At 35.8% G+C, this 26,062-nt stretch overlaps 1 protein-coding gene across 15 annotated transcripts in view; it reads left to right on the forward strand.

Annotated features, from left to right (window-relative positions):
- MGAT4C (MGAT4 family member C) overlaps window positions 1-26,062 on the forward strand; it is a 934,265-nt gene that overhangs the window by 254,768 nt on the left and 653,435 nt on the right. For 4 of the 15 annotated variants that reach the window (XM_054238711.2, XM_035257224.3, XM_035257225.3 and 1 more), the window contains one exon: window positions 22,838-22,901. The exons of the other annotated variants lie outside the window; for them this stretch is intronic. The gene's annotated coding sequence lies outside the window, so the exon portion shown is untranslated. The remainder of the gene's footprint in view (window positions 1-22,837; window positions 22,902-26,062) is intronic. 15 annotated transcript variants of the gene reach the window in all.

Raw genomic sequence — 26,062 nt, forward strand, 5'->3', positions numbered from 1 at the left:
TTACATGGTGGGAGCAGGAGGAAGAGAGAGAGAAGGGGGAGTTTCTATACACTTTTAAACAGTCAGATATCATGAGAACTCATTCATTATCACAAGAAGAGTAAGGGGGAGGTCTGCCCCCAGGATTCAATCACATCCCACCAGACTCCTCCTTCAACACTGAGGAGAATTTGACTTGAGATTCTGATGGAAGCACATAGCCAAATCATAGTAATTGATGTACTGGGTAGTAGTGAAGTATGAGCTTTTAGTGTACCCTTTATACAACTAGTAAATATTGTACCCAATAGGCACTTTTTCAACCATCATTCTCCTCCCACTGTCTATACTCTCCAGTGTCTCTTATTCCATTTTCCATGTCCATGTGTAAACATTGTTTATTGTCATCCAATAAGTAAGATCATGCAGTATTTGGTCTTCAGTTTCTAAATTATTTCTTATAGGATAATGGCCTTCAATTCCATTCATGTTGTTGCAAAAAGACATAATTTTATTATTTTTTATGGCTGAATAGTATTCCAGGAAGTGTGCACATGTGTGTGTGTGTGTCACATTTTACCTAATTATCCACTGATGGACACTTAGGTTTATTCCATAACTTTGCTATTGTAAATAGTGTTGCCATAAACATAACAGCACAGGTGTATTTTTAATACAATGATTTATTTTCCTATGAGTAAATACCCAGCAGTGGGATTGCCAGATCAAAGGGTAGTTCTCATTTAGTGTTTAAGAAATCTATACTGTTTTCCAGAGGTTGTACTAATTTATATTCTTACTAACAGTGTTTAAGTGTTCCTTTTCCTCTGCATCCTCACCAACATCTGTTGATTTTTTTAATAATATTCATTCTGACTTGTGTATGATTACTGATGATTAGTGAACTTTTTTTCTGGTTTCTTGGCAACTCGTTTAAATTTATTTATTTCTTCAACAATTCCATATTATTTTTCTAAATTTAGGTTTATTCTAAAGTAACTATCAGAGGATTTTTACAAGATTTTTTTACTCTTAATAAGTTTGTAAACATGTGAAAAAGTCAGACAAGTATAAAAACAAATATTTTTAGGTTATTCCTGTCAGGGAAAACAGAATAAGTGTATGCTATAATCTTATTATTTTCCCTTTCACTGGTTGGTAGTGTTTCTAACAGATGAAATATATTATACTAAGAGTATCTTTCAAAGAATAAAGTGAGCTGTATTTAAAAAGGCAAAAATGAAGAGCATATATGGGCATAGGAGCAGAGTGAGGCAGTATGAAAAATAACCTTATGTTACTATTGTATAAAATATTTGAAAGACAGTATAAGAAAGCAAAGTTTCAAAGAAAGGAAAATATTATGGAGAAGCATAATACTATTCTTTGGTGTTGAGACTACATTTGTGAACAGTGAAGACCATGAAAAGAGGGAGACAATCAGAATTAGATGGAGGGACAAGTATTTTGTCAAGTTTGTATAGTATGAGATATGTCCACAGTAGGGAGAACCACTGACATGTAATGTAACTCAAATTTCTCCAAGATCTTATCCTGAGGTGCTATGAGAGAAGGCCATTATCAATAGACTAAAAGAGTCTGGAGTTGGGCCGGGTGCGGTGGCTCACGCCTGTAATCCCAGCACTTTGGGAGGCTGAGGTGGGCAGATCACAAGGTCAAGAGATCAAGACCATCCTGGCCAACATGGTGAAACCCCGTCTCTACTAAAAACTTAAAAATCAGCTAGGCATGGCGGTGTGCACCTGTAGACCCAGATACTCGGGAGGCTGAGGCAGGAGAATTGCTTGGACCCAGGAGGTGGAGGTTGCAGTGTGCCGAGATCGTGCCACTGTACTCCAGCTTGGTGCCTGGTGACAAAACAAGACTCTGTCTCAAAAAAAAAAAAAAGAAGAGTCTGGAGTTGAAGAAAGTTTAAAAGGGGAAAAGTAGTTTAGTTATAGTAAAAACAAGATAGATAGATAGATAGATAGATAGATAGATAGATAGATAGATAGATAGATAGATAGATATAGAGACATAGTTGTTCCTCTATATCCATGGGAGACTGGTTCCAAGACTCCTATGGATTCCAAAATCCATAAATGCTCAAGTTCCTTATATAAAATGATGTAGTATTTGCATACAACTTATGCATATTCTATCATGTACTTTAAATCATCTATAGATTACTTATAATACCTAATACGATTCTATGTGAATAGTTGTTTTATGTGTTTTTAATTTGTATGTCTTGTTATTTTTTATTTTTCTGATGATTTTATTGATATATTTGTACATATTTATGTGGTTCATGTGATATTTTGGTACATGCATGGAATGTATAACGATCAAGTCAGTGTATTTAGGTTATTTATTAATTAATTTGTTTATTTTTTGAGACAGAGTCTTGCTGTCACCCAGGCTGGAGTACTGTGGCCTGATCTCTCTTGGCTTACCACAACCTCCACTTCCTGGGTTCAAGCAATTCTCTTGCCTCAGCTTCCTGAGTAGCTGGGATTATATGTGCCCACCACCATGCCCAGCTAATTTTTGTATTTTTAGTAGAGACCAGATTTCACCATGTTGGTCAGGCTGGTCTCAAGATCCTGACCTTTTGATCCACCCGCCTCGGCCTCCCAAAGTGCTGGGATTTCAGGCATAAGCCACCGCGGCACCAGGCCTATTTAGGTTATCTATCATCGCAAACATTTGTCATTTCTTTGTGTTGGGAACATTTCAAATCTTCTCTTATAGCTATTTTAAAATATACAATGTATTGCCAACTATAGTCACCCTACTATGCTATTGAACATTAAAACTTATTCTAAGTAACTGTACATTTGTGCCCATTAATCTACCTATTTTTATCTCCCACCACTCACACCCACACCCTTCCCACCCTCTGGTTACCAACATTCTACTCACTATTTACATGAGGTCAATTTTTCAACTCTCATGTATGAGGAGAACATGAAATATTTATCTTTCTGTTCCTGGCTTAATTCACTTAACATAGTCACTTCCAGTTCCATCTATGTTTCTCCAAACTACAGACTTTCATTCATTGTTATGACCATATTGTATTCAGTTGTGTATATATACCGTATTTTCATTAATCATTCATCTGTTGATTAACAGATTGCTCTATATTTTTGCTATTTTGTATGGTGTGGCAACAAACATGGAAGTGCACATATCCGCTTGGTATACTGATTTACTTTCATTTGGATAAAATACTCAGTCATGGGATTGTTCTATCTTTGCTAGTTTTTTTTTTTTTTTTTAATTTTGGGGGAAATCTCCATACTATCTTCCAGAATGGCTCTATGAATTTACATTCCCACTAACAGTTATAAGAATTCTCTTTTATCCTCATCCTTGTTGGCATTATTTTTTGTCACTTTGATAATAGCAATACTAACTTGGATAAGATGATATCTCATCGTAGTTTTGATTTGCATTCCCCTGAAGATTAGTGATGCTGAACATTTTTAATATACCTGTTGGGCACTTGTATGTATCCCTTTGAGAAATGTCTAGTCAGGTCCTTTGCTCACTATTTGATATTTTTTGTTGTTGTTGTTTGCTATTATTTGAGTTCCTTACATATTGTGGGTATTAATCCTTTGCCAAATTAATAGTTTACAAATATTTTCTTTCTTCACTAGATTTTTTCTTTATTGTTTCATTTGCAATGCAGAAGTTTTTAACTTTGATATAGTACAGTTTGTCTATTTTGTGTTTTGTTGCTTTTGAGTGTTAGCGATAAAATCTTTGCCTAGAGCAAAGTACTGGAGCATTTCCCCTAGGCCTTCTTCTAGTATTTTGCTGTTTTAGGTTTTTGTTTGTTTTTTTTTTTTTTTTTTTGAGATGAAATCTCACTCTTGTCACCCAGGGTGAAGTGCAGTGACCAGATCTCTGCTTACTGCAACCTCCACCTCCCAGGTTCAAGAGATTCTCCGGCCTCAGCCTCCCAAGTAGGTGGGATTATAGGCGTCCTCCACCATGCCCAGCTAATTTTTTTTTTTTTTTTTTTTTAAGTAGAGATGGGGTTTTACCATGTTGGCCAGACTGATCTCAAACTCCCAAACTCAGTTATCTGCCCACCTCGGCCTCCCAAAGTACTGGGATTACAGGCATGAGCCAACACACCCGACCCTTGTTTTAGGTCTTATTTTTAAGTGCCTTGTCCATTTTGTGTCTGTGGTTCTTTTTAAATTATTTTTTGTGAGATAGATGTCTAGTTTCATTATTCTGCATGTAAATTAATGAAAATTTTCAATCTGGAGTTAGTTAACTCTGGATGCAGATCTCAGTAATAAAGCAAGTTGCTCTATTATGAAGACAACATTAGATTATTAAAATTGTGCAAATATTAAATCTATCTGAACAATTACAAGAAACTATTACAAAACTAGTCAAGATTAGATCAGTTTGTAGGAAAAAAATGACTACTACTAACTTGCTCTCAGAGTTTCCTTTGACCTCAGTTTAGATTTTAACCAAGTCAACCTGTTTCAGTTCACGATGAGAAATGCATGACTTAAGAGAACATTAGATATTTTTCAAATGCAGTCCATTACTGTATTGTGTAATCAATGAATTTTAATTCCTAAAATTATTTTTTTGCCAGATACTATTTTCTCCAGTTTCATGTTCCTGTTAGTCAAACACAACAAATAACAGAATTTTGAGAAGTAAGGTTTGTGTAGGTGACCTAAAAGTGAAAGGCTACTGTCCCTCTGCTACTCTTTTAAACATCTATTCCCCTGACTAAATGGTTTGTAATATCAAATGACTGATAGATATGTGGTTATGTATGTTTACTTTTCTCTCTCTGGGCTTTTGTTTGTCCAAAGGTTGTGGCAAACATTTTGAGAGAAAACTGTTTTCACTGAACTTGGAGAAGAAAAAATAAAGAAGCCCCGTTAACTCTGATGAAAGTCAGTTTGCATAAGCAGTGTACAGCATACAGAAATAGATGAGTAGCATGTACTGTGTGAATCTTGGTATTTTTGAAGAAGATTTCTATTGTTTTCAGTATTTCAAGAAAATCAAAATTGACATGATACATTTTCTGGCCATGAAATAGTAACTCTGACATGAACTACACTTGCGAATTATCCTCACAGATATTAAGAGTTTTAATTTAATGTTACTTATGGTTACCTATGTTTACTTATGTTTATTCTGCTCCCACTTTTAACAAATGATTCATTTAAGTATTGTTCTAGTAAATTATGAATTTTTCTAATCTAGAATTATTCTTTTTCCAAAGTGCAGGTATCTACTCAACAATCACAATTATAAAGGGAAAGAAGCCATTGTTGCAAGTACAGCAGAGATTTTATAACTAGATGTAGCAATTGTAAGGCTCCTAAGTTTCCAAAGCTGCTAGCAACAAATACAGATGCTATACTCTAAATTATATCAGATCATTTATTAAGTTGTCAATGAATACTGGTCATAGAACTAAATCATCACTACTCAAGGTATTGTGTACATAACTCTATTCTGGAAGTAAATAAAAGTTTCTGAGCTTGAATTATACAACTAACTAGAATTTTGTAGACATTCTACAACTTCCTTACTGGAGCCTTGCTTAAAAGATCAAGCTAAATTAAATGCTCTCTTGGTAATAAATGCTTCTCCAGTTTTGCAAGAGTCTCTCACAATAGTGGATTTCATCATTCATAATTTTTTTATGTTTATAAATTCTCTTACTGTGGTATCTGACCAGACTGAGGCTGATCTCTTCTAGTTTTAACTATAGTATGTCCATAAATTTACAGAAAAAAAAAAAATGTTGAGATTAGGTAAGTTTGGGAAAGTACCAAAATGTCATCGCTCCAGGATTTCACAGAGCCATGGATTTGATGTGACCTGTGATTCTCCAGTTTTTTCATGTTTCCAAATTGCAGAATATCTCACAGGATTAGTGTTCTTTGGAATGCATTTTGGTCAATTATGCTCCAGCTCTGTTTAAAAGAGTTAACCTTATTTCTCCCAAATTATGGTATTAGTTTATTATCCATACCTCCCACACTCAAGCATATCAAACTAATTTTTTCATAACAAAATATAAGGCTAGACTTCTTGAAAAACTTGGTAGAAAATGACCGATTGAATTTTGGTACTGGGCATCCATTGTCAGTTTCCTTTATTACCTCCAGGAAATGGTGCAATACAAGATAATAGTTTTAAACAATGTATGCTTAATACTAGGCTTAGTAGAAAGAAAATAATTATGGACTAAATTTCATTAGCCCATTATAGACATTTTGTCTGCTATTTTTGTAAACATTATATCATAGCATAAATTATTACTAAATATGAATAATTATTTTAAAAATTGATAAATGTTAATGTTATAATACAGAAGCATTTCCAGCTTCCTTCTCTTAATTCTCTTTCAGAATAAGGCATCTGATTTGTAAAGAACAGAAAAGTGTGTGTGTGTGTAAAAAACAGAAAAGTGTGTGTGTGTGTGTGTGTGTGCGTGTAAGCATATTCTATGTGCTGTTGTGGATAAGCAGCCTCTATAATGACATCTAATGATCTCTGCTTCTGGTAGTAATATTCCTGCATAGTCCTTTCCCACATTGTACAACTATACTAGCTTTGGTCTTTGCAACCAATGACATGCATAAGAAATGAATAATATATCAGTTTTGATGTTATGTTAAACAAGTACATTGGCTACTCTCTGTGTTGTTGTTCTTCTCCCTCTCTGTTTCATCACTGACTTTGTGGGGCAGCCAGATCTTACGTTAGGTAGCTCCATGAAGAGGCCCATGTGACAAGAAACTGATGTTATAGGCCAACAGATGTGGAGGAGCTAAGGCCTTCCAGCAGATACATGAGGAACTTGGCAGTGGACATTTTAAGGATGGGCAGAAGACTTGCGAGAAAACTTGAAGATCAACCCCAAATCAATTCTGACCTAACAGCTTGACTGCAATCTCATGAAACTTAAGGCAGAAGCATCTAGCCAAGCTGATCCCAGATTCCTGAACCACAGAAATTCAGAGATAATAGATGCTTGCTGTTTTAAGGTGCTAAGTTTTAGGAGAATTTATTGCATAACAATAAATCACTAAGGTACCTGTCTTCTTAAGCATCCAAAACCCTTTCAGCTACACTAAACTGTTTTCATATTTTTTCAGCCCAATATTTTCATTGCCTTTCAGTACAGCATTTTGGGGTATGCTGCTGCTTCAGAATCCCAATTATTTTTTGAGTCATATATTAATTGGAAGTGACTTGATTATCTTTTTCAGTGTATTGCCCTAGTATATTGTTCACATTAATGAGAGAACATAAACCTTTTTTTGCTCACTGGTCTGTCAAAATAATGAATCTATCCTCAATTCACCATATATAATACCCGAATTATAGATACAATAATTTCTGTAATATTGTCAATTGTTTCTTCTTTTTAAATACATTTTATATAAACAAGATGATATATTCTTATCTAATATACCTTATGAATCTAAGTAATAAAATAATACCCATAATCCAAATACCAAAAGAAATAGAGTATTATTTCATAAGATTACAAGTTTTGATGGGTCTGACTCTTACACAATTTAGGGAAACTTTTCTAAGGAAAGTGTACACAATTTCCAAGATTAAATTCAGTGGAAGGATCTTGAAGAAAATGAACCAAGTGAGGAACTTCATAAACTTCATAGTGAATCTACCTATGGACCTCATCAATACTGCTTAATGAGCCCTAAGGGTTTTTTCAGAGTGGAAATTAATTTTGTTTCTCCTTTCTGAATTAACTTTATAATTTAAACATATATATATATACACACACACACATATATGTGTATATATATATGCACACACACATATATATGTGTATATATATATAAATTTGCAAATACATTGTTTAACTTTACTTGTTTTCAGGTAATCAGTGATTAAAATGGTATTTAAATTTATAAAGTTTTCTGTTATTGCATTCTCCCCGACTTATTATTATATTTATAAAACTGACATATTGTTGATGGGAGTATAGATTAGTTAACCATTATGGAAGACAGTATGGCAATTCCAAGGATCTAGACATAGAAATTCCATTTGACCCAGCAATCTCATTACTGGATATATACCCAAAGGATTATAAATTGTTCTATTATAAAGACACATGCACCCATATGTTCCTTGCAGCACTGTTTATGATAACAAAGACCTGGAACCAACCCAAATGCCCATCAATGATTGACTGGACAAAGAAAATGTGGCACATATACACCATGGAATACTATGCAGCCATAAAAAATGATGAGTTTGTGTCCTCTGTAGAGACATAGATGAACCTAGAAACCATCATTCTCAGCAAACTGACACAAGAACAGAAAAACAAACACTGTATGTTTTCACTCATAGGCAGGTGATGAACAATTAGAACACTTGGATACAAGGAAGGAAAAAAACACTCACTGTGCTAGGTCAGGAGAAATGGAGGGGAAGGGAGGGAAAATGTGGAGTGGGGAGGATAGTGAAGGATAACACCAGGAGAAATACTTGATGTAGACGACAGGAGGAGGGATGGAGACAGCAAACTACCATGGCATGTATGTACCTATGCAACAATCCTGAAGGATGCAGGATGTGCACATGTACCCCAGAGCCCAAAATACAATTAAAAAAAAAACAAAAACAAAAACTGACACTTTACCACTTAACTTTAAACTAAATAATGATATATAACTAAGAATTATTTTTAAATATTATAATTTGCAGAGATTACGTAAAGCATATACTATTCCTAATTCCTTTAATTATTCTGGCTTTTATCCCACACTTACTACATCATCAGAGGACACAGTTTAATAATGCCCCGCTTTCATCTCTCAAAGTGCTATGTTCATCTATTGAACCAAATGTAATCTTGCATAGCCTTTGGTGATTCTATACTCTTCTGAAATTCACAGGATATTTATTTTAGGTATTCTCTGGAGGATATAATCTGCTTGTTACAGAGTGGCCTATCATAATAACATACTGGATAGAAATTACTGCCTGGCTTCTAAAACTCTGGTCTATATTTTATATCATAGGCACAGTAAATATTTTATCCAATTGCATTTCTTTGTCCTGCCCATTAAGATGGTCAAAGTCCAATTGACATTCCAATTTTAGCAATTAAAGAGGATATTGTGCCATGCATTTTGTGTGGTAAAATCAGCTTGATCCCCATTGACTGTTCTACTCATATATTTCTTTGTCCCCATCTTCTCATATATCTTTTGATAGTATATTTCTATGTCTTTCAATTTATGTATAAACTATGTGTGAGAACTAGAAAAGAAAAATAAATATGTTTTAAATGTATTCCTGGTTTTGTTCAGCCCTTAGATTGTTCTTTATTATAATTTTGTAATCTTAGTTTTTGTTTTTGATTTGATATATATGAAAAGCTGTATGGCTTATATTGAACCTAAAATATATAGTTTTTATATTAAAAATCATATAAATTTTCGTTACTCCCTTATATTTAGGGTGCTTGGAGTTACAGTATTCCTAGGATCCACAAATATTATTAAAGTGTTGAGAAAGTTTTTAAGTATATACTTTAAAAAGTCATATTTCAAGACTATGCTTGACAGCTGTGAAATAACAATGTAATTTCATCATAACTGTGAAATATGACTTCCTCTTGCTTGTAGAAAATGGATATTTTGCCAATTCTGACATGTATACAACAGCCTAAGGGCATCCCATGCTTCCTGACTAATTAAGTACCAATGCTTACTTTGTCAGATTCATTGCCACTTTATTTAAAAATTGAGATAAGCAGATTAAATATATACAATAAAAGCAGGTATTTTGAATAATACAAGTGTAATTTATCTTGTAATTACATGTTGAGAGATCCCATATAGAGAAAATTCATGTTATGTAATTCTAACCTAATCAGCCATTTTGCTATTTTTAAAATTTTTTTCTTTATTGACAATTGTTGTAGACAATAGAGATTTCATATAAATTGGTACAATCATCCTCATATGTTAATTTAAAAGTTTTCAACTAGCCCCAGATTGGTCTTCTAATTTAGATACCTAATGGTAGAAGTTTAAATCATTAACTTACATATCATTTACAGGGAAATAGATTATGTAATTAATCCTTTTGGATAAAATGAATTTTAATTACAATCATTTGGTAATAGGTTTGGTCATGTTTTCATCAAAGGAATGCAAATACCATTGATTCACATTTTATAATTCTTTTGATAAACACTTTAGAAAGTAGAACATTAATTGCAGCAGTTTTGTAGTTATGTGAGATATTTTTAGAATAACACAATAAGATAGTAATTTATGTGGGAAAAATTTGTTTTATAATGAAAGTTTTCCTTCTGAAAAACAGCTTAATTTAGTGGGGGGAGGTATATAACATCTACTCTATCTTATTTTAATTTATTTTGTTTTATTTATTTTGAGATGGAGTCTTACTCTGTCACCCAGGCTGGAGTGCAGGGGCATGATCTCAGCTGCTAACTCTGCCTCCTGGATTCAAGGAATTCTCTTACCTCAGCCTCCCAAGAGCTGAGACTACAGGTACCAACCACTATACCAAGCTAAAATTTTTGTATTTTAAGTAGAGACAGCATTTCACCAGGTTGGCCAGGCTGGTCTTGAACTCCTGACCTTTACTGGTTCACTTGCCTCCGCATCCCAAAGTACTGGGACTACAGGCATGAGCCACTGTGCCTGGCCCACATCTACTTTTTTAATTGTCATGTTTTTCTTTAAAATACGAGTAAACCCTCATTCTTGACCTGAAAACCTATGTGATAAGATAAACATATAATAGGCATCTATGGAGGATGAAGAACAGAAGTGGATGTGCAATCAGCTAGTAGAAATGATAGTTAAGCCAAGACTTTAAGCATGTATATGATGTTAGTAGGTTGAGACAGATAAGTACATGGGATTATTCAAGTATAAAGAATATTATAATAAAATAAATGCAAATCTTAAGTAGCATAATGCATTCAAGTATCAGGTATGCAAGTTCTTCTTTAACATTAGAGCATAAAGTGTGAGGTGTGGAATAGTGGAAGATGAGGCTGGTTGGACAAATAGAAGTCCCAGCATGAGATGCTCAGAAGTTTGAATTATATTCTGAGGCCAGAGGTTGCTTAGAGATCCTCCAAGTTGTGATAAACCTTCAAACAAATAATGGCTTTTGCTTTTTTTCTGATGTTTCCACATAAATTCAAATCCCAAATTAATTTCTTAAAATGTATTTAAAATATTAAAACATATTAATATGTATAAAACTATTATAATAAAATTAAGGTACTTAAAATATTCCTTCCTGATCATTGAACAGTTAACATAGTTGCTAACAAATAGTTGCATTCGAAATAGTAAAATCTTCACATAGCCTGCTGTGACATAACTTTTGCATTGAAAATAAGCACCATAAGTAAATTATAACAATAAATTTGCTATAAAAATATTCAGAAAAATGTAATTAAAACAAAGCAATTTGCTATATTGAACTATTACTACTTCACCAAGTATGATTAAATTGACATTGAAGAAAACTGAGATGTGAGGGGATAAAGAGTTCAAAAGCAGTGTCACAAATTGATGAAGGTGACATGCAGAGGAGTTGTTCAGTGATGAAGGTTAACTTTAAGTAAACTATCCAGAGGAACTGCCATATATACATGTATCTATATCTATCCATCTAGCTATCATCTATCTATGGAACCTCCCTCCCTACCTACCTATCTATGAATGTGTGTGTGTGTGTGTGTGTGTGTGTGTTATAGAGATTCCAGAACAGCAAGCTTCAGGGAAGATGCATGAGATTTTGGAAAAACAATTATTTCAAAATGGACGTTTCTTTAACACGGGTTCTATCCTTTAAAAATTTTGTATGGTTCTCTACATTTAGCAGCCATGGAAATGTGTCCCTCAGGTTTCACTTCATCAGAGAATACTTCCAAGGAGTAGTTAGCTGACAGCATCCAAGTGCTATATCTTCAGCACCTATGTTCACACCAAGACCATACACCTGGTTTTCTCCAGCCTGTGACTGAGTGCAGCAAGAGAACTTATTAGAGTTAGCCATTTCTGACCCACATATAATTCCTCTAACAGGGGGTCTCTACTCTGGAATTCCAAGGTTTTCTTATAGCCTGAGGCTATGCATTCTTTCTTCTTTCTCCTGTCTTATTCACTGATATCAGACCTGCATTGTGGTCTGAAGGTGAAACACATGTTTTCCTTTCCCTTCTCTCCATTACTTCTACAGGTATTTTTCTCAATAAAACCGTTACCCTTTTACCTGTTCCTTGGTAAATGAATAGGTAAAACAGAAATTCTCCACTTACTGGAGAATGTCTCTATAGGATATATCAGGCAATATTAAAATGAGAGCTTTTCATCAGACAACTGGTACATGAGAGGATAATGTTTAGCTTTATATCTGCATGGCCCATACATTCCTTCAAAGTAGATGGCCGTTGTGGTTTGACTGTGTGTCTCTTGTAATTCTCTCCAACTTCTTCAAGCCAGGGTTATATGTCCTCCTTAGCAAGTATAGTAGTTAATTTATCAGCAGAAGAGTTCAAGAACTCTTCAGCATTTTTAAATTAACCTCTTCAAAGTTAACATCCCTCTCAAGAATGATTTTCACTCTATCCTCAACCACCTTTATAAAACCTTTGTAAATCAATTACAAACTGTGGCATTTGTTCTTTATTGTATATCCCTTGATGTTGATGGAGAAAAAGAAATGCCATGCATGGTGAGTGAATTCTAAAGCCTTTCTAAAGGTCAAATCATTCAAATCATTTTTAGTGAAGCTTCTTGTTTGGCACACCTATACCACAATCAGGTTTTGAATAAGTAATTGACAATAGTGAGTCTTGACAACTGTGATAACCTCATGAACTATAAAACCAGGGTTCATGGATTGCAAAAGCAATGCCAAAGCTGGAGAGAAGAAAATCACCTGGATGTTAGGGCCATATTCTACCTCCCTAGGGCTGTATTCTACATCTCTCGTTAAACGTTAAAGGCTTCAAATGTCTAGGGACTTGTTTACAAGCCTTTTTGTTGTTGTTGTTTGGTTTTTGCTGGTATTGTTTTATTAAGAGTAGGAGGTATAATTGTACATCATTTCAAAAAAGTCTTACTTTTTAAGGCTTTGAGGCTTTAAGGCCTCCAGGCAACTAGTAATTTCCTTTGGACATTCCTTTAGTAAATAGAGTTTTCAGAATGATAGATTAGTTTGGATTTTAACTTAATATGTTTAGCCCAAATACCAAGATCAGTAAAGTCAGCCTGTTAACTTCATTTCCAAACACTTTATTCTTCTGAGGAATAAACCCACAGGACAATATCTGCTTCTTAACCTTGTCTTAACTAGAATAATTTTGTTTATCAGTATAGCCTTTTTTGACTTTTAAAAAAATACCTAGGTCAGAAAAATAACAGTCTTCTCATGAAGAGTTAATGCAGTTTCCATGGTTATTTTGATGATATGAATATACCTTAAATATTGATTCTGTCGAATTTCTAAGGCTTGCTTTGAAAGACAATTTCAATGACAACTTCTTTCCTTCTGTCATGTGTCTGTTTTCACCTTTAACATTTCAAACATTGTCATTGCCTCCTTCTGAATCAATTTGGTAGATAATCTGAGTCTTTGATTATCCTCTCTACATTTATTTTCCCTATAATTTTGCATGTTTTTCTAACAAATAATACTGTGTTCTTGTCACATAGTACATATGAATGCTAATTTATAAATTTGTTTACTATTTATAAGTGTAATATATACCCTAATAATGCATGTTTATTATGCCTCTAATTTCTTTGGCATGCTCTTTTTTTGGTCAAAATATCTTAGTTTGATTATATTATATTTTTATTTTCTATACTTTCATCTCTACAATTTCTTCAAAAGATTTTCAACTTTTTTTGACTCATAGAACAGAGGAAGCAAATATAAAATACACTGTGAAAAAGTGTTTGATACAAGATTAGAAAGGCCAAGATGTTCAAACACCATGTATAATATTGTGATGCTTTTCTCATTTATATCAACATCATACATAGACACCTTACATACATTTCAAATGGTTTCCATGTAATTTTAAAATTCTTCCATTGATAATGGGAGATATAGCTCAAGTTGTTTTTTTCCCCCCCACATACTGGTTTATTTAAAATATTGCAGTAAATTTTACAAAAATAAGTCCTTTTTTTCCATGTGAAATTCAGTCGAGGGTTTTGAACAATATGTATTTAAAGTATTAACCCATTTGGATAGGTCAAATCTTATATATTTTACTATTATTTTTTATTATTAGAGACAGCATCTTACTCTGGCACCCAAGTTGAAGTACAGTCCCATGACCATGGCTCACCATGAACTCCTGGGCTCAAGGGATTCTTCCATATCAGCCTCCTGAGTATCTGGGCCTACAGATGTATACCACCATGGCTTGTTATTTAAAATTTTTTTTTGTAGAAACAGAGTCTTGCTATGTTACCCAGGTTGGTCTTGAACTTCTGGCTTTAAGTGATCTCCCATCCTAAGTCTCTCAAAATGCTGGGATTATAGGTGTTAGCCACCATGCTGGCCAAATCTTTTCATTTTTCTTATAAGATATTCTGTGAAAAATTTTTTTATACTCTATGTGATACATGTATTTTGAGCTCTTTCCATTATAGACTTTATCATATGGCATGATAATTAGGTTTACATATTTGTCTTTCTTATCAGATTACTAACTTCTTGAAGGCAGGAACTATGTATTATTTTGTATTGTATATTTCGGTTTTTGTTATAGTAAATTATGGGAGCATTTTAGCCTCAAGTAATATTTATTAAAGTGAATATAGGGTACACATTAAAATATTGATGGTTTTCAGCTATTTGAAAGGCTGGGGCAGAAGGATTGCTTGAACCCAGGAATTTGAGACTAGACATGGCAGCATAGTGAAAATCTGTCTCAATCAATAATTCAATCAATCAGTCAGTCAAATAATGATGGCATAAAGGTATGCAACAAGTGTCATTTTTTTTCCCCAGGTGCCATGACTCTTAATTTATTTTACTAAGTTTTATGAATCAGGCAAACTAGATAGATTGAGAAGGAGCATTCGAAGAAATTGAAAGTGATAGATTATGTCAAATTATTTTTTTAAATGGTCTTAAATAGATTTTTAAAAGCTAACCCAATCAATGATTTCACCTTTTCTGTAATGTTTGTGTAACAGAGAGTATAAATAATGATAACCCATGTAGCATAATGCAGGGGACCACTATTTATTGTTTTCTGTGAACATAAATTTAAGTTATGCAAATAAACAGCGCTGTGATTGAGAAGAATGTCTCATGTTAGTAAAAATTTTATTGAAAAGACAAAAAGAGATCCAAACGCCAAAGAGACAAAACACATACTTACTTATGTCTTTTGTCTCTTTGGCGTTTGGATCTCTTTTACATATATTTTTTATACAGAAGTAACTTTAATTCAGTTATGTTGTATGTACACTGAAAACTTTTAATAATGAGATCAGATAATACAAGTATTAACACTGAGCACTAGTTTTATACTTATTTTTACAATCATTGCCTAACTCATATAGGTCAAATAGTTTTAACAAGCTAATGATAAATGTAGTTTTAAAATATTAGCTTCTTCCATTTTTCAAAAACCAATGTATACATTATGAGTGGTAGGAATTTTAATTTCAGTATATTTTATTTTTAAAAGAGCTAAATAGTATGTTTCTAATGAAAAGTGAAAAAGTATGAGACTTTCCCTTTTCCTTAAGTAATATTCTTTTTAAATTATTCATATAGAAAAATTTAGCATATTTTTAGTTATAGTACATCATATACTTTCCAAAAAATAGAATATATATTTACACAGGAATGTTAAAATATTCAGTGTGTTTACTGTTGAATCATTTTATGAATTATTGAACCATCTAAATACTAATAGGTAAGTTTCAAATTAAGAAATATCCTACATCTAAATGCGTTACTCTGCATTGAATGTCAAGATAATTTGAACAAAAACCAAACATCAGTGTGGTCTCCAAGAGAGTAGAGATTCAGAGACAAAATATTTGTTTTATCTGTGATAATGTGGCCTTTTTCTATCCAGCAATCTCAGTAGTTGTTTGCTTTTATCACATAACACTGAATTCGAATGAGGACAATGACTATAAAAAATGCATCTTTTTGAGGTGGGCATTCAGAGGTAACATGCACAGCTGTGTTTTCTGAGTGAATTAATGGGAACTAGGGCTATGAAATTCTCAATCAGCAGAGCAAGCTGCTTATTCTCTGCTCTAGCTCACAAAGGGAGTCACACAAGCTAAATTACATCCCAAATGTCTGGTACTTTGTGTAGTTCATTGCTAATTACAAAGGAGTTATAGAAGAATATGGCAATCTGTATTTTTGTTATTTTACATATTTGCATGCCAGACAGCATTTAAGAGGATATGAAAGCAAAATGATCATTTAAGTTAAAAAAGTTTCTCTATGGACACATTGCAATAACATTTTGGTGGTGTAGAAATACACAAAATTGGTGACATAACCTTAGTCAGAATTCATATTTCCCTAGTGTCTACATTTAGTATATACTTATTGATATGGTTAAGATTTGTGTCCCTACCCAAATCTTATTTGAATTGTAATTCTCATAATCCCCATGTGTCAAGGAATAGACCAGTTGAAGGTAATTGAATCATAAGGGCAGTTTCCCCCATGCTGTTCTGGCGATAGTGAGTTTTCACAAGATCTAATGGTTTTAAAAGAGGCTCTTTCCCCTTTGCCCAGCACTTCTTCCTGCTGCCTTGTAAAGAAGGTGCCTTGCTCATCCTTCACCTTCTGACATGATTGTAAGCGTTCTGAGGCCTCCGCAGCTGTGCTGAACTGTGAGTCAATTAAACTTTTTTCCTTTATAAATTACTCAGTGTCAGCCAGTTCTTTTTTTTTTTTTTTTGAGACGGAGTTTCGCTCTTGTTACCCAGGCTGGAGTGCAATGGCGCAATCTCGGCTCACGGCAACCTCTGCCCCCTCGGTTCAGGCAATTCTCCTGCCTCAGCCTCCTGAGTAGCTGGGATTACAGGCACGCGCCACCGTGCCCAGCTAATTTTTTGTAATTTTTATTAGAGACGGGGTTTCACCATGTTGACCAGGATGGTCTCGATTTGTTGACCTCGTGATCCACCCGCCTCGGCCTCCCAAAGTGCTGGGATTACAGGCTTGAGCCACTGCACCCGGCCCAGCCAGTTCTTTAGAGCAGTATGATAATGGACTAATACAGTGCCTACGCCAGCTACATTTGCACTTTCTCTTAGCCTACAAACTGTGATCTCAGGGAATTCTATCTAGCCAACTAAAGTGAAAAATGTAACTTAATTGAGGTTGACAATGATTCTCTATGTTATTAACAGTACTTGCTGGGAATGGAATGCTACAGAGTTTCCATCAAAATGGAAATCCTCCAAGTGGTCAGAACTTCTAGCAGTACTCACCATTGCTCAGCTTTCCTGAAAGAATAGCCTTAATGAAAGGTCGATATCACTGTCAAAGTAACGATTCTTAAAATGGTAAATGACTGAGGTAATGGGGTTGTTCAGATGGAAAATTGAGTCAGCTATGAAAATGGACCTCTCAAAAAAACATTAAGACTAGAAATATTTGTGATTACCAGAAAATTATCATTATCATCAGCATTACTATTATTACTATTCTGAAGAAGCTGCCCAGTTGATCTATATATGCCAGCGGTCATGTTTATGCATCAAAAATCTACTCATTAAATGGGTGAAAGAACAATTATCATAGTTCCCAAGGTGAAACAAATTCACGGTTTTAAAATGAAATTCCCATCCCTGAAACTGATTATATATATATGTAGTAAAAATAATGAGGAATAAATTATATAAGAATTTACCTTTCCTGAAAAGTACCCTTATATCCCAAAGCATATAGCCTTTTAAAACAATACTGCCTTATCAAAAATTCAGTTATATGGTCAGTTATAATGAGACCACACCCTGTGAGGATTGGCAGGCATTTTTCAGGATTCAAAATGTTCTCTGAAGCAATGTCCCTTAATCAAGACAAATAGATCAGAATTATGTAGTAACATTTCTCAGTATCTCACTTAACAGTCCATAAATTTTTACTTCCTGTACCTGTGGTCTTTGAAAAGAATTCCCAAAGAAGAATTCTTCTACTCCAGTCAGCCAGAATAAAAGATGAAGGCAAAGAAGTTAAGAAGAGACATGGTACATGATCCCTAGAGTCTTATGACCTTCAAATATGAGAAGTGAAACTTTTTTCTTATTTGATTCATGGAATAATTTTCTATTTTAATTCTATTTTTAAGTACGTATTTTATGTGCTTTTTTCTTCACTATATAATATAGACCAGCCATTAAATTTCCATTTGTTTCTGAAGTATTTGAATATTGAGATGGAATTATAAAACAATTCTCAGTATTGAACACTCTAAAGAACACAGACTAAAATATCTGAAAGTGATTTCCAGTTTTTCCTTTTGTGGAAGAAGAATGAGTGTCCAGTATACACGGAATGTGTTAGAGAAGTACATTTGGATAGAGGGGAATATTGTATCTATATGTCTGTGCATGTGTGGGTGTGCCTGAATATAGCCATAAGGTTGAATCTAAAATATGCCAATTTGGGTTTCACTTTTGGCATATATAAATTTTCTGTTGCCTGGAAAGCCCTAAATTTTAAAAACTGAGCCTTTTGGGGGGTCTTACATCCCCTGCTCTAGCTGATTGATCCAGAGGTAAATCAAGGCTGTATCATCAGATCATCCTTCCTGGGTGTTTTAGCCTAGAATAGAGAGATCTAGAAAATAAAAATCACTAGCACTGAAGTTTGGTAAAGACGTTCTCCCAACCCCAGCTTCTGTAGTTTCTTCAGCTGCCATCATTTCATTCTCCCAGGTGGAACATATTTTCTTAGCTGTTCTTGGCATCCTGTGAACCACCAGGCTATCTGCTGATTAAAGCCTCTTTGTAATTTAGTTAGGCACAATCCCCTTCTGTTCACAACTACAGCAATTCTTTCCTCAGCTTTACTGAGGTTTAATTGACAAAAATTACATATGTCTATAATATTTGTAATATATAATATCATGTTCTGATATATAGGTGTACGGGTGAAAATCTAACTATATCAAGTTTATTAAGATATCCAGCACCTCATATAGTTATCTTTTGTGTGTACATGTTTCATAAATACTTAAGATATATTCTCTTCACAAATTTGAGGTGTAGAATATAGTATTAAGTATATTTATAATTCTATACATTATTCATCCTACCTGACTGAAATTTTGTACCTTTTTGCCAACATCTCCCAATTTCTCTCACCTCACATATCTTGGAAACCACCATCCTACCATCTGCTTTCATGAATTTCACTGGCTTAGATTCCATCAATAAGTGACATCGTGCCATATTTTGTCTTTTGTGCCTGGCTTCTTTCACTTAGCATAAGGTGCTCCATGTTCATCCATGTTGTCTCAAATGACATGATTTCCTTCTTTTTAGAGCTAAATGATACATTTTACACACACACACACACACACACACACACACACACACACACACACGGAGATAGGCAGGTGTTTGAGATACTGATTTCATTTGCTTTACATATAAACCCAGTGGCAAGATTAACGTTTTAAGGATCCTCTGTTCAGTAATCTTAATTAAATCAACTCATTACAGATGGTAAAAATACCAAAACTTCTCTTGAACAAGAATTTGCAAGGGAGACCTGGAATCAGAGGTTCAGAAAACATTTTAAAAAGTAATTCCTGCAGAGTTTAAATAACTTTTAGGGTTGGAAGTTGCTTATGACAGTTATAAAAGTAACATACTGGTATATCAATATTAAAATAACACTACTGGTAAATAACATTACTGGTCTATTAATTTTCTTATGTTAGATTTCAGTTTCTCCAAGCCAGCTTTTTATCCATAGATGTAGAACAAGGAAATTTTGTAAGAATGACATTGTGCTCTTTGATATTATTTCCAGTGCTTAGAAGCACACCTCAAAATGTGCAGCTCACATTCCTTGGGCATATACATGATCATTTTAGGAAGCTGATTTTCATTCTCGAACAAGAGGTACCACCTCGTCACAGGATCCTTAGGGTGTGGCTTCGCCAGCCAGAAACCTCTGTAGCCAGGGGCGCCTCTGCTAGAGTGTTGCCCGTGCCTGCTGGGCTTGCTTCACCCACTTGGCCCAGCATGCTGTGCTCAGCTCATACTACTAGCCCGGATTCCATACCTGGAAGGACGAGCCAGGCAAGGAACAGCAAGGGGTGTGTGAGAAAATGAGCACAGGTGTGCCCACTGGACACAGACAAGTTTGCTGGCTGCTGCTACGGGATGGGAGCTCCAGGTGCCGGTACAGGCTCCCGCTTCATGCGAGGTTGCTACTGGACCAGACTTACCGTGGCTTCCGCGGCAGGCACCAGCTTCTCCATGAAGGGAACACGGTGACACCCCAAAGCTCGGAGACCAGGAACCACAGAACCCCAAGAGGCTGTTACAGGATGTCACAGTCCTGGGTGAGAGAGACCAGAAGCATGGACTCCCGGAAAGGGTGCAGACCTTCTCTCCTTCTCGTCGCCCAGAGCAAGTGGGTGGGGGTGGGGTGTGAGTGTTTAGCCGGTTTGAAACTGCTCTTTCCGTCCTTCTGCCCCGTTCAGGCTCCACCACTGCTTGCTGGTTGGGTGGGGTAGCTGCTGGCAAAGGGTGGGATTGCTATAGTGGTACAGGCCTTTTAGCTCCAGCCCACAGCTAAGATAGCCAGCAGGGAAATGTTCCAACTCCTTTTGCTCTCGCAGTCTGGGGATCCCGCATCAGAAAGAATGAAGTTACTGACAATTGGAGGATGACCAAGGTGGCGAAGAGCTTTACTGGGTGAGCATACAGCTCTAAAAGGAGAGGAGACAGGAAGCTACCAACTCCTATCCACGGACAGGTAGTCCCAAGTGCTGTGGGGCCAGGGTTTTTATGGGCTCAGAATGGAGGAAGTTCAAGCTAATTGGTTCATGAGTAAAATGAGGTGAGTGCTCATTGGTCCATGGGCAGTCATGGGAGGGCTTGGAAAAAGCACCCTTCCAATGGCCATAAGTTATCGAGAAAATTCTCACTCCGGGTTGTGGCCTCCATCCAGAATTTGCAGTCCCGCCGTTAGGCTTGAAGGTCGTTATCTTGCAAGGTACACACCCCTTCCCACCTCCGAACCTGTCTGTTCCTGCTGCCATCAGCATGCAGTCGGTGGCGCCCAGGCTGACGACTCTAAGGGGTGCCTAGTGGCCCTCACCAAGCTGCCGTCAGCCCCCAGACTCCCTTTTATGCTCATTAGCACCCAACATTTCAGCCTCAGAGCAGTTTGTGGAGCAGGCCAAGGCAGTGGGGAGCTGGCGCGTCAGCACTGCCGCTGGTGTTCACACACCTGACTGGGTGGCGACAGTGCCTGGGCTCGGCTGTCGGGACACAGCCACAACTTTGCTCCACTGCAGAGCAGGCACTGGGAGCAGGGAGAGTCCAGGGAGTGGGAGCAGGAACTTCTGAGCCTGTGGAGGCCAGGCTTTCCCGGCCTCGAGAATATAGGGATGCCCTTGTCTGGAGCCATGTTTGGGCGGCTGCAGCGGGAGCTCGGGCTCCTGCCTCGTCAACTCAGTGGGACACAGGGCTCCCTCTGGGATCACTTGTTTTCAGCACCCACTGGCTCCGCAGAGTGCACAGTCAGGGAAGCCCTGACCGCGCCTTCTCCGCTGGAGCTAATGTCCTCATAGCGGCTGCTCCAGCCGGGCCATTGCTGCCATCATTATGCTGAAAATGCTTCCTTAGACGGGCTATACTTTGTACTAGCTAAGAGCGCGGTCTCCAGAGATGGGCTGCTGAAGATCACAGCCCAGTGCACGCCTCACTAGATTTGTGACATCCTAATTAATTTCCCTGCTGACATTCTTTCACAACTCAAATATGTTCTCTTCCAAATGACCTTTTCTACTGTAAATGAGATCACACCACGTCCTTGTTTAAAACCATTAACGGGCCTCCATCTGATATAAAACAAAATCTAAGTTCTTATGAACAGCTACCGATGCACGTCCCACCTATACTCACAGACTCAACCTCGGTCTTTCTCTCTCACTTCATTGTGTTCCAGTCACACTAATAGGATTTCAGTTTTTCGCAACTGACCAACTTATATCCCTCCTCAAAGCACTTGTCATAACTGTCCTTCTTTGTTGAAATGCTTTTCCTGCTTGTCACTTTTACTCTTCATGTCTTCTAGAGAGTAAATATAACCTCTAAACGGTGATGTTCCCTCAACGTTCTTTCTAGAGTAAATGCCCCAAAAGTGTGTCTTTAGCACCCTGTTTGCTACTTTTATGGAACTCATCGCCTGTGAAATTATTTGTTTCTGTGTGTTTATTTTCAATCTCCTTCCATAGACTGCTCTAGAAGGAAAACACACACACAAACACACACACACACACACACACACACACACACACAAGTACTGTCTGTGTACTTCATGGAGATATCTGAGTCCATAGAACAGGGTCCAGGTTTGATAAATACTTTCGAATGAATAACTATAGTAGACAGTATGTAGAACTATATACTTGTTATTTCTCCCAGAAGTTACCTCCTAATGCCTTTAATTATATTTTTCTAAGAATATTTCACAAAGTTCTGTAACATAAAGAACTGTTTTGTATCTCTGTGAATTTAGAAGGGAATTTAACTTCCCTTTGCTCCATTGTTTTCAGCTGTAAAATGGAATAATGTTCACCCTGCTGTGAGCCCAGATATGTGAGACTTTCGGCTGTAAATGTAAGTCTCTATTATTTGGCAGCAAGTAGCAACCATACTTATTTCTCACTTAGAACTATTAAATTGTTTTGCAGTCTAAATCAAATGAAGTGCATTCATAATGGTTTTAAATGTTTTAAAATATTGATCTTATTTGGGTTGTGTTATCATGCATTTGTAGACAGGTATTTACTTCTGGCAATGGCTACTTTTTCATCAATAAGCTAGAACTTAAATTGTAATGTTTACAGATAACATAATGAAAATAATAATTATGGTTGGAATTTTTTACGCATCTAATGTGCCAGGAAAATGTGAATATATATATGTGTGTGTATTTTTAAGTCTAATCAACCAGATTGTGCAGTATATACATTTATAATTCATATCTGACACATGAAGAAATAGGCTTACAAGATCTATGGGTTTTGTCTAAGTTTCTAAAGTTGATAGGTATAATAACTGGATTTCAAGACTATACATGTAGACAGAAATGGAGAAATACCTCTCCCCATTCTACCTTTAGCACTGTATATTCAGTGAAGAAGGAATTGTGTATTTATATTATTTTTGTATATTATGTACTCCTCAAAGGAAACATCTCTGCTATCTTCTCCAGCCATAAATACCTTAGTTCTGTCCATTTGTATTTATTTACTTATTTCAGTGTGTAAATTCCTCCCTTGCTAAACAAAATGGTGTAGACAAAATGTCTGTTATTTATTTTACTATGTAAATATATTTGAATATCACCAAATAAAGCAAAAGAAGTAAGCAGAAGACTTTTGCCTACAAGAATTTTAAACCTTTTCCATTAGGTACTATGAAGGCACTGAGGTATTTTAGTTTCCTGAATAATGTAAGTAGAATTTTAAATTTTAGGAAAATTAATAATACCTTTTAGGATAGTTTAGAGAGAGTTGAAGACAATTAATTTCCCTGATGAGTTCATATGATAATTGTTGAAACAGATGTGTAAATAATTATACTACAACATGATTAGGTTTTGTGATGAAGGGAATTTTTGATAATTTTTCATCAACATAATTAGAAAGAATAGCTTTTTTCAAGTTTTAAAGACTAGGTTTTCCTAATCTTATTAGAAACCACAACTCATAGTGAATTTATACCAAATATACACTTTGTTTCTGTACTCTGCTTCTAAATAGATGGAAGAAGTGTTATATAGTTAAATGTGATATATAAATACATATATTTCTGCACACAAACATACATATATGTGAAGGTTCTAATGTTTTCTTTATTTTTCAATGAAATGAATAAGTATACTTTGAGTTTATTTTATGATCTTTTAAAGATTATATATAAATTATACATTGTGAACCACTACTAAATAAGGTATTTAACTTGGTATTTAAAGGTATTTAAATACCTTGCATACAAATAACTAAAATATTTAAAGAAAATAATTTTCCACAAATATATATAAATTGGCAATTATACTATGATAGTGTTTATCTAAACATATATAAACATAGATGAGTAAAAGTATGGCAGAAAGGATAAAAACATTACCCCTGTATACGGCACTTATCATGAATGGAGCTTGCAGTGCTGGAAGTTGCTCTAGGAAGTTATAGGGTCAACAAGTTCATATGCCCACTGCACAGTAACAGACTCATAACAATGAGACATCAGGGTTTGCAAAGGAGAAAGAATTTCATTATCACAGGTGACAAAGGATGAAATGGGAGGAGTCCCTCAAATCCATCTCCCCCTGGATTTTCTAAAGGGATTGTGAAAGGAAACAGGCTGGGAAATTGGGGTTATTGATTGGTAGGGGAATGGGTGATGAAATCATTACGATATAGCCTTTGGTGAGACAGATACTGTGGGATACTTCAGATCAGCTGGAGTCTATGGGGTCATTCAAACCAGCTAAGTCAGTAGTTTCTTCAGGAGACAGGACTTGAAAGAACATAAAAAAGGAAAATCTTAATGATTTATAATGTTCAAGTTACTAGCTATAAAAAAGTAAAGAGAACTATATGCTCTTAACAGGTTCTACAAAATTCTGAGGCAATAGGAACAAAACAACTGTGGGAAAGCCAGTCAGACAGCAAGTTGACCTAATGATTAATGCTGCATGATCTGCAAACTTGGTTTATTTTCATTTCTCCCTTTCCCATTTACCCTGATTAATTTTTTTTTTTTTTTTTTTTTTTGAGACAGAGTTTTGCTCTTGTTACCCAGGCTGGAATGCAATGGTGCAATCTCGGCTCACTGCAACCTCCGCCTTCTGGGTTCAAACAATTCTCCTGCCCCAGTCTCCCAAGTAACTGGGACTACAGGTGTGTGCCACCACGCCCAGCAAATTTTTTTGTATTTTTAGTAGAGGCAGGGTTTCACCATGTTGACCAGGATGGTCTCGATCTCTTGACCTTGTGATCCACCCGCCACGGTCTCCCAAAGTGCTGGGATTATAGGCGTGAGCCACCACGCCCAGCCACCCTGATTAATTTTTTAAAGTTTGCAGGGATGGTTTTGGTTCCCTGTGGGCTTGATCATATGTCTATCTGGAGATGAGAGCTACTATGATGAGAATTGGGTGAAGAGCACCCTAGCTGTTATTTGCTGGCAAGGGCAAGAGTTGGAGTAAGAGGCAGAATTAGAGGAATGAAACTGCCTGGCAGTAACCAACAAGTATTTACCAGTTCCTGGTCCAGGATTTCAGGGATGTAGTATGAATACATTAGGATTGCTCTCCATTGTATAAATTAGAATCCCTGTTGTCAGAATCATGAGCCCAAATTTTAAGAGTCTTTTTAAAGTAAACTGAAAACTTTATGGTGTTTGTAAGACCTTATTGCCACAAAGACTCTGTTCTGTCAATCATATGATATCTGTTTTAACATTAATGCTGATCAGTTGTTTCTAGACTCCAAAAGGAAGAAGTTTGTATGACTTCCCATCCTGTTATGGTCAGGAACTCAGTTTTAAGTTTTGCTGAGGTCTCCTTAGCCACAAGGGGTCTGTTCAGTCAGTAGAGGGCTTAGAATTGTATCTTTAATTCACATTCCCCCCTTTTTTGGTCAAAATATGCCAAAAGTAGCATCAATGGCTAAGCTTTTATTTTACTTCACATTATTGCCAGGTGGTGTGGCTATCTGCCTCAGATATATTCTGTTCTGTAATGGGACCCAGATGGCCCAGGGACTTAC

Source organism: Callithrix jacchus, chromosome 9 (genome assembly GCF_049354715.1).
Source record: "Callithrix jacchus isolate 240 chromosome 9, calJac240_pri, whole genome shotgun sequence".
NCBI classification, from domain to species: Eukaryota; Metazoa; Chordata; class Mammalia; order Primates; family Cebidae; genus Callithrix; species Callithrix jacchus.